We start from the raw sequence: 13245 nt of genomic DNA on the forward strand, positions 1-13245 counted from the left end.
TTATATAGGGATGAAGAATCAGTAAGTGGAGCAGCACACAGAAGTCCGTGGATCAGTTGATACCAATTAAGAGCCCAGAGGAACTTAAAAATAGGGAACTAGACAGGATATTTTATACCCCATATTTAGGTAACTTTTCAGATGCATAACAATATTTGACCACTTTTGGTGACCATGACAAAATTGTCTCCCTTCCATTATCCATATGTGGCCTTCTGAGTGTCATAACCATTCCTATAGTCATTAATATTAATAAACTACAAGACACATTTCTTAATTCCTATATATAAATGTGCTCTAACTTCTGCTTACTGCATAGAAACCCAATTGCTAAAGCCCCCTCCCACTCACCCTTCTTGTGGAATCCTGTGGTATACTGTACTCATTTGTGGTCACTTGTTTGTCTCTCAGAATGAGTGTATAGAGTTTGACCTTTGGATATCTCTTTAGGCCTATTATATTCCTATTAAAATCAATTTTTAGCATAACTAATACCATAAGGCTTCACACTAATACTATAGGCCCCTAATAGTAGCAAGTATAATAATCCAGTTACTTAAGTTCACCTACTTGCCATTAGGCGTGTTCCAAGCTAATAAGCGATCCACACTGGTCAATATTATACTGCTATAGTGTCATCCTGCATCTAGCGAGCTTAAGGTTAGTTAGGAAGCATAAGAAACAGTCAGAGGTCAACACCCCACTAGTTAAATTGGTTTAATCTCTGAAGCATGAGGTTTTTTTTAAAAAAAAGTTACATTAACTGTTCTACCTTGGAGTATTCTTATTCATATAAATGTTAGTCCGGGGGGGGTCACAAGGTTATTTTAGGGGCCGGGGGGGTCACAGTATTGTCACCCTTACTTCTGCACTGCCTTCAGAACTGGGAGGCCAGAGATCAGCGGCTGTTGGCCGGGTGCACAGCTCTGAAGGCAGCGCCCCGCCAGCAGCAACGCAGAAGTAAGTGTGGCAAAACCATATCATGCCACCATTACTTCTGCACTGCTTCCTTCAGAGCTGGGTGGCCAGAGAGTGGCGGCTGCTGACTGAGGGCCCAGCTCTTCAGGCAGCAGCACAGAAGTAAGGGTGGCAATCCCACACCAGGCCATCCTTACTTCTGCGCTGCTGCTGGCAGAGGCTCCAGCTTCTGAGCTGGGCTCCCGGCCAGCCGCTGCCACTCTCCAGCCGCCCAGCTCTGAAGGCAGCACCGCTGCCAGCAGCCGCGCAGACGTAAGGGTAGCAGTACTGCAACCCCCCTACAATAACCTTGCGACCCTTCCACAACTCCTTTTGGGGTCAGGACCCCTCCAATTACAATACAGTGAAATTCAGATTTAAATAGCTAAATTATGAAATTTACGATTTTTAAAATCCTATGACCGTGAAATTGACCAAAATGGACTGTGAATTTGGTAGAGCACTAATTATGTTACAGTGGTAGTGTAGGTAAATGTTGGCTTTTTGATAACCTCCACTGTAAATCAAGGTATCTGTTGTCTTAGTTCTATGCAAGACTTTAGGGGGTATATATGCAATAAAGAGAATGTTAAAAGGGACTTATATTCCATATTTGTCATCATCAACAGTAGTTTTCTATCAACACAGTAGGCTGTTGAGAGTTCTCCATAATGCAGAGAGAGTCAGAATTTTATTTTTAATGGACACTTTTTCATGTTTTAATATAACCAATGTTATCCAAAGAATTTTTTAAAGTAGAATAAAGTTCACTGCATCATTAAAGGAAAAGATTTTTTTTTTTTTTTTTAACTGAAGTCACTGGACTTGCGGGATCCAAGAGGTTTGTGTTCTAATGCCACTTCTGCTGCAGGCTTCTTCTGTAACACCAGAGAATTTGCTCAATCTCTTTTCAGTAGGGCTGGTCAAAAAAGCACAGTTCTGTTTCACAAAAAAAAATCAAGGTTTCAGAACTTTTTTCTTCCATATCAGCAAGAAAAAGACCTTTTGAAATATGATGTGGGGAAAAAAAAGACCCTTACCACAGAATAGCTGGTAGCCAAATGGTCTGAATTGGGCAGAGCAGGAACTTGAACTCTAGGTCTCCAACATCCCAAGTGAATTCCCTCTGACTGGGCTATTTAAAGTCAGATTCTGGTTTCAAGAACCTATGGGTTTCTGGTGCAAGGTTTTTGGGTATTTTTGTCATTGACTGAAACAATCAAGAAATATAATTGGCAGTCGTACCAAATTTCAAAAGTCTTGGTCCTTTTCTCATCTGTAGCCTTTAGGTTCTGACATACCACTTACTTTAATCTCATTCATCTCTGTCAGCAGTTCACTGTTGCTTGACTTAATAGTATTCATTCTCTCCTTGGACATTCTCTTGTGAGCTTCCTGACATTGCTTTTATCAAACTGAATCTTCCAGTGTTCTTTGCCAGTTAGGATATAGCATTCTTGCTCCTTATTAATACCTTGGCATCTACATCTTTCATAAGATGCACTGTCCTGGGGTTTCTCCCTCCTTGCTTCCTCTTGCAATAAAATACTAGAACTGAAACAGTACCCACAACCTATTTAATGAATACTTTAAAAGAAAAGCACATCAGTTCCATCATTTGAAATGCTGCTTTGTTGGGAAGGGAAATACAGTGCTTACAACTATTGGTTAAGCAAAAAAAAAAAAAAACCTACAGTAGCAGGGCATATTAAAGTCATCCTGTTTTCTCAGCACAGCAAGGTATTCACCAGTTCTGTAAGATGGTCTGGATTCACTCTTGATATTCTCAAAAGAATAACTAAAGTTCCTTTGTTAGATTGAATTTATTTGTTCAATTTTGTTGCTACTTCTTTATTAATCACATTTTTCTTACATGGTTATTTGGGTTTTTTTGTTTTTTTTTCGTCCTTGTGTGTCAGCATTCAGGTTTTCAAACAAATTTCTATAGGTTCAAAACACTTTACTGCTTAGAAGCCAAGAGAACCATTCCTTCTCATGGATTTTAATGCTTATAGTTTGAATTCACTACTAAATTTTGTGCGAGAATTCCATTTCATAAAAGGATCCCATCATCTTTAAGAAAAATTTAAACCTACTTCCTCTCTTCAAGGCAGAAATTGGCTTCATGACCTACCAAAAAATCTATAGTTTTATCCAAAGCTACAGTGACATTGATTTTTGGAGAGATTCTATACTCTGGGTGTGTTGACTTCATTTTTACTTTAAGGGAAAAATAATTATACACTGTTAGCTAAAAGTTTATGAAAAATCAGGTAGGATCAGAAACATTATCGTGGTACCCTGTAGAATGTGTGTAAATCACTGCTAGATTTAAGACAAGATTGTTGTTGTGGAAATACCTGTATTACAATTACTAAACATGCAGTGGCCGGTCTGACATCAGTTATGAGAGTTTTTTAATACTAATAAAAAAGGAACTAGCTGTTTTACCTTTCTTAGGTTGAGAGAAAAGTTCGTTCAGAGTCATTTAACAAGATAATACTGTACCTCACTGTAAGAGAATTAAATAGATGTTTTCAGGGTTGTGTTTTTTTTTTTTTTTTTTTTTACAGCTTTAAACAAAAAATCCATATATATTTCAAGAAACTCAAATTAGCTAAAGATCCGTTTTGGACTGACCTGTAAAATTAAATTACCTTTGGTGTCTGAGTAAAGTCAATAGCCATTTCAGCCATAATTTCACTTTCATGGAAGATTGAGGTGAAGATTTAAAAACATTTTGTTTATCTAACAAATCCCCTCTGCCTCTTAATGCGGATGGAAGTTCACAGCCAGCATTTTCTCATTTCGTACTGAAGTACTCAGATTCTGCTGTTCTCAGTTTTACAATGGCTATACTTTTAATGATGGGCTAGTGATCCATCAGGGCTGTATTCAGACAGGAAAAACATGCTCATCTGCTGGGTTGGCTGAAGTAATGAAGTAAACTCAGCAAGGAAATAATGTTTAGGTTAACCCTCTTTTAAACTTGAAGAGGAAAAAGAAATTTTTTTTAATTATTTTGGTGGTGAAACTATAATGAAATGTGTGTGGGTTAAGGAAAGTAGAAGGCATTTTTTTAAAAAAGCTGATGCTCATTATCCTGAAGCAAGAAACGCTTACTGAAGAGGGTTGTCCGCTTTAATTATTGTAATGAAGAATTCAGTTGCTATAGTGATCCAGAACATTGAAGTATTTCAGTAGACACAACTGTAATACTGGTTTCAGAGTAGCAGCTGTGTTAGTCTGTATCCGCAAAAAGAAAAGGAGTACTTGTGGCACCTTAGAGACTAACAAATTTATTTGAGCATAAGCTTTCGTGAGCTACAGCTCACTTCATCGGATGCATTCAGTGGAAAAACCTCTCCAGTGCATCATCAAGGATCTACAACCTATCCTGAAGGACGACCCATCACTCTCACAGATCTTGGGAGACAGGCCAGTCCTTGCTTACAGACAGCCCCCCAACCTGAAGCAAATACTCTCCAGCAACCACACACCACACAACAAAAACACTAACCCAGGAACCTATCCTTGCAACAAAGCCCGTTGCCAACTGTGTTCACATATCTATTCAGGGGAGACCATCATAGGGCCTCATCACATCATCCACACTATCAGAAGCTCCTTCACCTGCACATCTACCAATGTGATATATGCCATCATGTGCCAGCAATGCCCCTCTGCCATGTACATTGGCCAAACCGGACAGTCTCTGCGTAAAAGAATAAATGGACACAAATCAGACGTCAAGAATTATAACATTCAAAAACCAGTCGGAGAACACTTCAATCTCTTTGGTCACTCGATTACAGACCTAAAAGTCGTAATTCTTCAACAAAAAAACTTCAAAAACAGACTCCAACGAGAGACTGCTGAATTGGAATTAATTTGCAAACTGGATACAATTAACTTAGTCTTGAATAAAGACTGGGAGTGGATGGGTCATTACACAAAGTAAAATTATCCCCCCCACACAGACGCGCGCGCACACACACTCACGCTGTTCCTCAGATGTTCTTATCAACTGCTGGAAATGGCCCACCTTGATTATCACTACAAAAGGTTTCCCCCCACCCCCGCTCTCCTGCTGGTAATAGCTCACCTTACCTGATCACTCTCATTACAGCGTGTATGGTAACACCCGTTGTTTCATATGCTCTGTGTCTATAAATCTCCCCACTGTATTTTCCACTGAATGCAGCCGATGAAGTGAGCTGTAGCTCACGAAAGCTTATGCTCAAATAAATTTGTTAGTCTCTAAGGTGCCACAAGTCCTCCTTTTCTTTTTAACTGTAATACTGTTAATATCAATGGGTGTAAATTGCTCCAACAATACTATGTCTATATAGATAGAGATGGCGGGGACTAGAAGACAAAGGAACATGTTTATCTTTAGACATCTGAAATTACTCTACTTTTATCTAAAGCTAATGGAGGTGACCCTATGGCTATATTACAGCTCTTCATTTCCAGTGAACAATACATGTTGAGGGTGCAGGGACTATGAAGCTCACTGATGGAAGGAAAGATTTTGTTATGCAAGCATGTTTGTGACCAGAGAGATGTCTGAGAAGTTAAGACACCATGCTGCCAGATGGCTATGGGTTCAAGTCTAACCTGCAAACTTTGCATATGACCTGACAAAGAATACATTCTCAGTATATGTGGGAGGAGTTGGGATTGTGTACATGACCGCAGTAATCCACTTGGTATTCAGTGCATGTGTGTAAGGTATCAGCAATCTCATATCTCTTATTTATTACTGGTTTGTGGGTGAGGACTTCACCAAAAATCCTTCTTTAGCTCCCCACCGCCAGCTTGAGAATACTCTATTCTATTTAAAAAAAAAAAAAAAAGAAAAAGAATTAGATTTTTTAAAACACCTCTTAATATAAAAGTTTCTTTCTTCAGCCCTGATGTTATGTTCATCATTATGGCACAGTATAAAAATCAATTTAAAACAGAATACAAACAAACTCTGAGCTGCCATTTTTTTTACAGATTGAGTTTCCTTTCATTCTTGTACTTCACCTTCACCACCACCACCACCTTTCTATGAATAAACAAAGCACGTACTAAGAAGGTGCATTTGCTATATTCCCTGTAGGTGTATGCAGATGAATTGTGAGCACAGTGTCCCTTTTTTTCCTGTTCGTGCAAATCAGGATGTGACACAGTCGGTTGACAAGGAGCTGCATGAAAGCAGATTCCATGGAATGAAATCAGTCTTTGATTTTACTACGGTAATAGTGAAATAACAGAATATTTTTGAAAAAAAAAAAGTTAATTAATGTAAGTAGACTTTTTTCAGAAAATACTTATTTTGAGATTAACATTTGATTGTCACAAGAAATGGCCTTTAATTGAGAAACCAGGGGTTCAAAATTATGACTCTCTAAACCATTGCTAGCACCATATACATGGTATTTTCCTTCTCACTGGCAAAAGCATAAAGAATTAAGAGGAAAATATCAGCAAGCTGAGGTTTGGACAGGAAGGCAAGTTCTTTATAAATTGAGGATGCTTTCTCCAAAGAATCATCTTTTTTTCCTGAAGCATGTGTTATATCTCAAGGGACTAGCTGGCAGAATGTAAGTTTATAATCAACCTTCAAATCTAACTGAAAGCAAATTGCCCAGATATCACTTGAGTCCGATAGCTGTGAAATATGTGAATAGGGAAGAAAAAATGGAAATAGTAGCATGTGTCATGTACAGCTTTCTGTCAAATAAGTATAGATTACACCTGTTTGACATGGTTTATGGCACAGGACGGAGCAAGTGGAGCAGGGCTTCCTGCCTATCTCATCTGTGAAGATGCTTTTGCATTCTTTATTCAAAGAATGAAGCCAAATTGTGACTTTCGCTGTTTGCCAAGATAGGAAAACTAACTGAAGAATTATCAGGTGCTATGGGTCTTGAACCCTGGCCTGGCTGAGTGACAGCCTTGTCCTCTGTACCACTGCACTGCAAAGTCAGATGAGGGAACTGTAGCTAAATACCCCACTACCAGAGGCTACACCCAGAGACTCAGCTGAGTCAGGTGACTAGCAGCAGACTACTGATTGGACACCACTAGATATAAAGCTTCCTGTTCCTATCCCACCTCTTCTCTGAGCAACTAGTTGGTAGGTCTGCTGGTGATCAGACCTCTGAGATCAATTTTCTGCCTCTTTGCCTGGTTCCCACTTGTCGCTCCTGTTATCACTCTTTTTGACTGACTGCAGCTTGACCCTTGGCATGACTTCTTACTCCAATTCTGTCTTAATCTTTGATGTGTCTCCTGATTCCTACCCTGGCACTGACCCTTGGTGTGGCTCCTGACTCTGACCTTCGGCTTGACTTCCGACTGCGGCCCTGACTCCATTCTTGACTGACCATTAGGTCACACCACCCCATTAGCGGCCCTGACAGCAAATACAGAACTATATGGACTTGATTTTTCAAGCACCAACAACTCTCAGTGACTTCAGCTGGGGATGTGAATGTACAGTACTTCTGAAAGTCAGGCCCTGTCTTTTTATTTATTTTCAATAACAACCATCTTTTTCAGGTTCAGACCTCTCTGCATGCAAACTGATTCTAACTTAATTGGACAGTTTCATGTTTAATATCAGATTCAAACAATTAAATTTTACATATTTTGTTGGTAGCACTTCAAAAAGTTAAATGAGATCTTTCCAAGTCAAAATTTCCCCAATTTTCCAACTTTAAAAATATTCTTGTTTCCATATATGTATTAGTACATGCCAGGGCTGTGAACCTCCTCCGGCTCAGGGAAAAAAACTGTTTTGCTGCCCCTCAAATTTGTGCAGGACTAAAACTAAACTTAGTGAATAGAAACACCTAGCCGACGGAAACGTAAATCAATGAAACTGGACTAGTGCCCCTCCCCACCCCCAGCAAAAAACAAAACAAAAACAAACATGCAGCCTTGGGAGCACTCCTAGTCTTGACTACAACTAGCAGGAAGTCTCAGCATTTGATGATAGCAAATGCTTCAGCATGTGACAAATGGCTCTGGAGATCATAGCTGAAGACTAGCAGCCTTAATCTTTCTTGCCTCTGGTCTCCCCATCTTCTCCTCCCGTCACTACTTACAAAGGAAACAGTCACAGCGACTAGCACCTGCTTCGTGCTTCCCCATCCCTCTGCATGGAACTCACTCGCAATGTCCCACCCCTAGTTGCCCACAGAATGTCACACAATTAAAACTAGAATGAGAAGGAAAGGCAGTTTTCCGCAGTGCTGCACACACCCCACCCCCCCAGCCTCGGGCAAGGGAATCCCTTTTTTCTGAATCTTCCAGTTTGTTTGGTTTTTTTGGTCTGTTTCTGCTAAATCTGAAGATTTCCAGAATAGGGACTGCCTTAAAATCTATGTATGTTCCGCTGCCATTGTATAACTAGTAATCATAATATAAATGCCTATTATGTTTCCCTGCCAACACAGCTTGCTTTCAGTAAAATGCAGCTGCTACAGTAATTGCTAATTGCGGGGTGTTTTTTTTCAAAAAGAGACAATTCTATATTTTTTTTAATAATGATTGAAATCTGCAACCAATTGCAAAGCCAATATCTCAAAAGGGGGATCATCATTCTCCAGATATAAGGAGCATACACCATTGTCACACTTAGAAAAATAGTTTTTAAAAAAGCCTCCCATTTTGAACAGAACAGCCAGATGGCTTGTATCTGTCCTTCATAGCAAATGTGACCTTTAAATTAGAAAACATCAGGGATCAGTGATTCATCGAGACACACAGAACTCAGCAAGCATTAAAGAATACAGTGCTCAAATTGACTGAGCTCTGCTTCAAATGTCCACTGATTACAGTAGATGTCACTATTGTTTCATTTATAGGCCAGAATATGTTAGAAAAGTCCCCCTGCCCCCAGCAAGCAGTTGTTAACTACAGTATGGGTAGTTAAGTATGTGCAGAAAGGCAGTGATATTCAAGTGGAGCAATTTTCTTGCTGGAGAATATAATAATGCTTGGCACTTATAAAGCACTTTGCATGTTCAAATCCCTGTGCAAATATTAACTAATCTGCACAGCACTTCTTTGAGATGAGTAGGAGAGTTTGTCAGAAAACAGGGAAAGGGGGAGGCTTTGTTTTTTTCATTGATATTTCACAGGTTGAAATTTTCTGCGTCTATAATATGCCCCCATTTTACAGACAGGAAAATGGAGGTCGGTGAAGGGATTTGCTTAAGGTTACAGAATTTATCACTGGCAGAACTGGTAGCCTGATCCAGTGCCCATTGAAGTCAATGGGAGTCCTTTGGTTCAGGAAAGAGGAACTTATTAATAATCCTTCACTCTTGTACTTTGAGATCCTCGGTAAGAGGCAGTATAAAGTACTTCAGCAATAACTAATTCTCTTAGTACATCTGTGAGGCAATTAGGTCTTACACACATTGGATAAATAGATAAGCTCTAGAGATTCTCTGCTCTAATCACTAGACAGCGCTTCATACCAATGAAGCAACATATGTGAGGCATCTGATTTGCATTTGGGATGTTCCAGTAAGTCAGTACCATGCCACAAGTCAGCTCTAGTATGGCTTAAGAGATGGCTGACCTGTTGTGATTGGTAGGGAACATTACTACATTAAAGCTGTCTGTTCTTCACTAACTTCCACTAATTAACAATCCAGTAGTAGGAATCAGGAATCTGGAAGTAATGTTAGTTCTTGTTTTTGCTGGGGTGCCCAGATGTGCAACTGCATGACACAGACACCTGAACAACACGAGAGGCCAGGATGCACATAAACATACTGGAACTCTGGTAACCATGCAAAGTTTGCCAGGCATTCCTACCAACCATCCAGGACCGACACATTCTTGTCATGTCAGACAACACCACCACAGTCCTCTACGTAAGCAAGGGGAGACAAGATCCTGAGCCATGTGTGTGAAAGCTACATACCTTTGGGAATGGTGCATCACATACTATATTCTTCTGACAACAGCCTACCTACCGAGCACCCAGAACGTGATTGCTGATGCTCTCAGCAGAAACTTTGCCATTGACCACAAATGGGAGTTGCATGACTCTGTAATCACGAACATCTTTGGCTGATGGGAAACCCCTGTGAGGGATCTTTTCACATCCCACAACAATACCAAATGCACCCGTTGTTGTTCAAGGGGAGGGACTGGAACTCAATCATAAGGGGACGTCCTAGTCCTCGATTGGTCGGACCAGACAAATTATGCCTCCCCCACACCCCCCACTTCCAGCCCTCCTACTATGAATAATCCACAAGATCAGATGGGAGAAAGCAACAACCATCCTGATCGCCCCTTTCTGGCCTTGCCAATATTGGTTCCCACTTCTCTGCATGTCAAAGAACCTGCCACTCATGCTTTGGATGCTCCCGGAGCTACTGACCCAAACAATAGCAGACTTTTACCCTAACCCGCGCACGCTCCACCTGACGGTTTGGTTTTTGATGGACACTCCACTAGCGCAGGAATGCTCTCTGGAAGTGTGAGATGTTCTCTCAAGCATCAGAACGGAGTCCACAAGATGTTCGTATGTAGCCAAACGGACACTTTTCATTGCCAGGGCTACCTGGCAGAACCTTGTCCCTGAAGCAGTGGGCGTCCCACGACTCTTGGAATATTTTCTTTATCTGAAGGACTTGGGACTGGCCCTCAGTTCCATTAAGGTGCATGCAGCTGCCATTAGCGCTTTTCACCTGCCGGTGGACGGCCATTAACTGAATGGTTCTGGAAGGGCCTTCTATGAAAATACCCTCCCATTCAACCTATTCCCCTCCCCCCTTATGGGACCTTAACCTTGTCCTCACCTTGTTGACGTCTGCCCCCTTTGAACTTATGGCCTCATGGTCACTCTCTCCTTTCCATGAAAGTCTCTTTCCTCATCACCATTAAATTGGCTAGGAGGGTTGGCGAACTGGAAACCGTGATTGCTAGCCCACCTTTCATCACTTTCCATAAAGATAAGGTCTCTCTGACTTCCCCCCAAGTTCCTGCCCAAGGTGGTTTCCCAATTCCACCTCAATCAACACATGCTTTTACTTACCTTCTTCCTCATGCCTCGAATGAGGAAAGAAGGCTTCACTCATTAGATGTTTGAAGGGCATTGGCTTTTTATCTTAAGAGGACAAAACCCTTTTGGAAATCTCCTCAGCTTTTTGTTGCCATAGCGGAGAGAATGATAGGGCAAGCCATTTCCAGCCAAAGAATCTCCAAGTGTGGTCTCAGGGTGCATTACACATTGCTATCAGTAATTGGGACAATCCCCACTTGAAGGGATGCGGGCCTATTCCACCAGAGTGCAAGCATCAGCTATGGCCACACTCCACAATTTGCCCCTCGCAGACATATGCAGGGTAGCCACGTGGAATTCACTGCACACCTCTTCCACATGCTATGTTGTAGTCCATGATTTGATGCTTCGTTTGGAGCAGCAGTCCTCCATTCCACAGTCTCCTCCTACATAGGTACTGTTTGCTAATCACCCTCAGTGAAATACAATAGGGACCATCACTCAAAAAAGAAAACAATGTTACTTACCTGTAACTGAAGCTTCTTCGAGAAGTGTGGTCCCTCTCTGTATTCCAGACCCAGCCTGCTTCCCCTCTGCTGTAGATTCAACAGCTGTGTGGTAGAGAAGGAACAGGAGGTGTCGGCAGCACGCTGTGCCCTTTATTGCCTTGGGTGAGACCACGAAGTGGCACAGGGCACATGTGAGGACTGCCACACAGTACTGTTTTCAAAAACTCTGCCTCCTGGCACATGCACATAACCCCTCAGTGAAATACAGATATGGACCACACATCTCAAAGAACCAGTTATAGGTAAGCAACCTATTTGATTTTTCCATCCCTCTCTGTAAAAACTGCAGCTGTAGAGGAAACCTTACAGAAAACTCTAGATGCTTTCATAGAAAGTGTAGTCTATTCCATATGGTAGGATTTTTGACCAAAGACAAAAGATGTGGTCCTCTCCAGAACACCACCTCGGTAAATCTCTCCACGTGAATGCAAGAAACATGTGAATAGGTGAAAGAATTAACTATTTTGACATAATACTGTAGAGCAGAGATAACCAGACAATGCCCATGTTCAGGGAACTGTGACGTGTGGTAGGAGTCAAGGCAGAAACTTAAGACTAGATTCTCCATCTTGAACACTGAATGCTGACTGTCATTAACAACTTTAGATGCAAAACGGAAAAAATCCCTGCACAAAGCATTATTGTTTCTGTATAGAATTTGATATCAAATGCCTTTCTTTAAGTCCTAGCAATGGTGCTCCTGGTATGTATGTACATGTGTACTATACGGCTTAATCAAAAGACACACTGCTTTTTCATCTAGAGCAGTGGTTCCCAAACTTGTTCCGCCGCTCGTGCAGGGAAAGCTCCAGGCGGGGCAGGCCAGTTTGTTTACCTGCCGTGTCCACAGGTTCGGCCGATCGCGGCTCCCAGTGGCTGCGGTTTGCTGCTCCAGGCCAATGTGAGCCGCTGGAAGCGGCAGCGAGTACATCCTTCAGCCCGCGCTGCTTCCAGCAGCTCCCCTTGGCCTGGAGCAGCGAACCGTGGCCACTGGGAGCCGCGATCAGCCGAACCTGCAGACGCGGCAGATAAACAAACCGCTCACCCCGCCAGGGGCTTTCCCTGTACAAGCAGCAGAACAAGTTTGGGAACCACTGATCTAGAGCAGTGGTTTTCAACCTGTGGTCTGTGGACCATTGGGGTCTGAAGACTATGTCTTAAGATTTCCAAAGGGGTCTGCACCTCCATTTGAAACTTTGTAGGGGTCTGCAAATGAAAAACCCATTGAAAACCACTGATCTAGAGGATGTTACTCAGTTGTAGGCACACCGGTGTCTTAAAAATGTCACTAGCTGACTTTGCAATGAGTAATTCTGTATTCCAGTGATCAAATTATTAAGTAGCTAATCGTAGTCAACACCTGCAGTGGTACTTAACCTTGCTGGAGGCACAGGTAGCAGGCAGCTTTCACAATGACTGACTTACAATTAGTCTGTGAAATAACTATCAGAGTGTTTAGGGGAAAAGCTTGTCATATGTACTATTCAGTGAAAATGTGAACATTGGTATCTTTTCTCATTTAACTATGTGGAGCATTCAAGCAGCTTTGGATAAGCATTAAATAGTGATAACATATTGCCCTAAAGAGCTAACTCAAGTTTTGCAAAACATCTTGAAAATTTGAGGCTTGAAGTCGCCCCCCAGGTTACTAATTCACTTCAAGCACAGGTTTTTAACAGTGAGTGTGATTAACCA

The 13245-nt window shown here is 41.6% G+C and overlaps 1 protein-coding gene across 4 annotated transcripts in view; it reads left to right on the forward strand.

Annotated features, from left to right (window-relative positions):
- The window catches only part of PIK3C3 (phosphatidylinositol 3-kinase catalytic subunit type 3), a 135670-nt gene that overhangs the window by 104891 nt on the left and 17534 nt on the right, over positions 1–13245 (forward strand). Inside the window, exon 24 of one of the 4 annotated variants that reach the window (XR_013346105.1) lies at positions 6068–6203. The exons of the other annotated variants lie outside the window; for them this stretch is intronic. The gene's annotated coding sequence lies outside the window, so the exon portion shown is untranslated. The remainder of the gene's footprint in view (positions 1–6067; positions 6204–13245) is intronic. 4 annotated transcript variants of the gene reach the window in all.

Source organism: Eretmochelys imbricata, chromosome 5 (genome assembly GCF_965152235.1).
Source record: "Eretmochelys imbricata isolate rEreImb1 chromosome 5, rEreImb1.hap1, whole genome shotgun sequence".
In the NCBI taxonomy this organism is placed as follows: domain Eukaryota; kingdom Metazoa; phylum Chordata; order Testudines; family Cheloniidae; genus Eretmochelys; species Eretmochelys imbricata.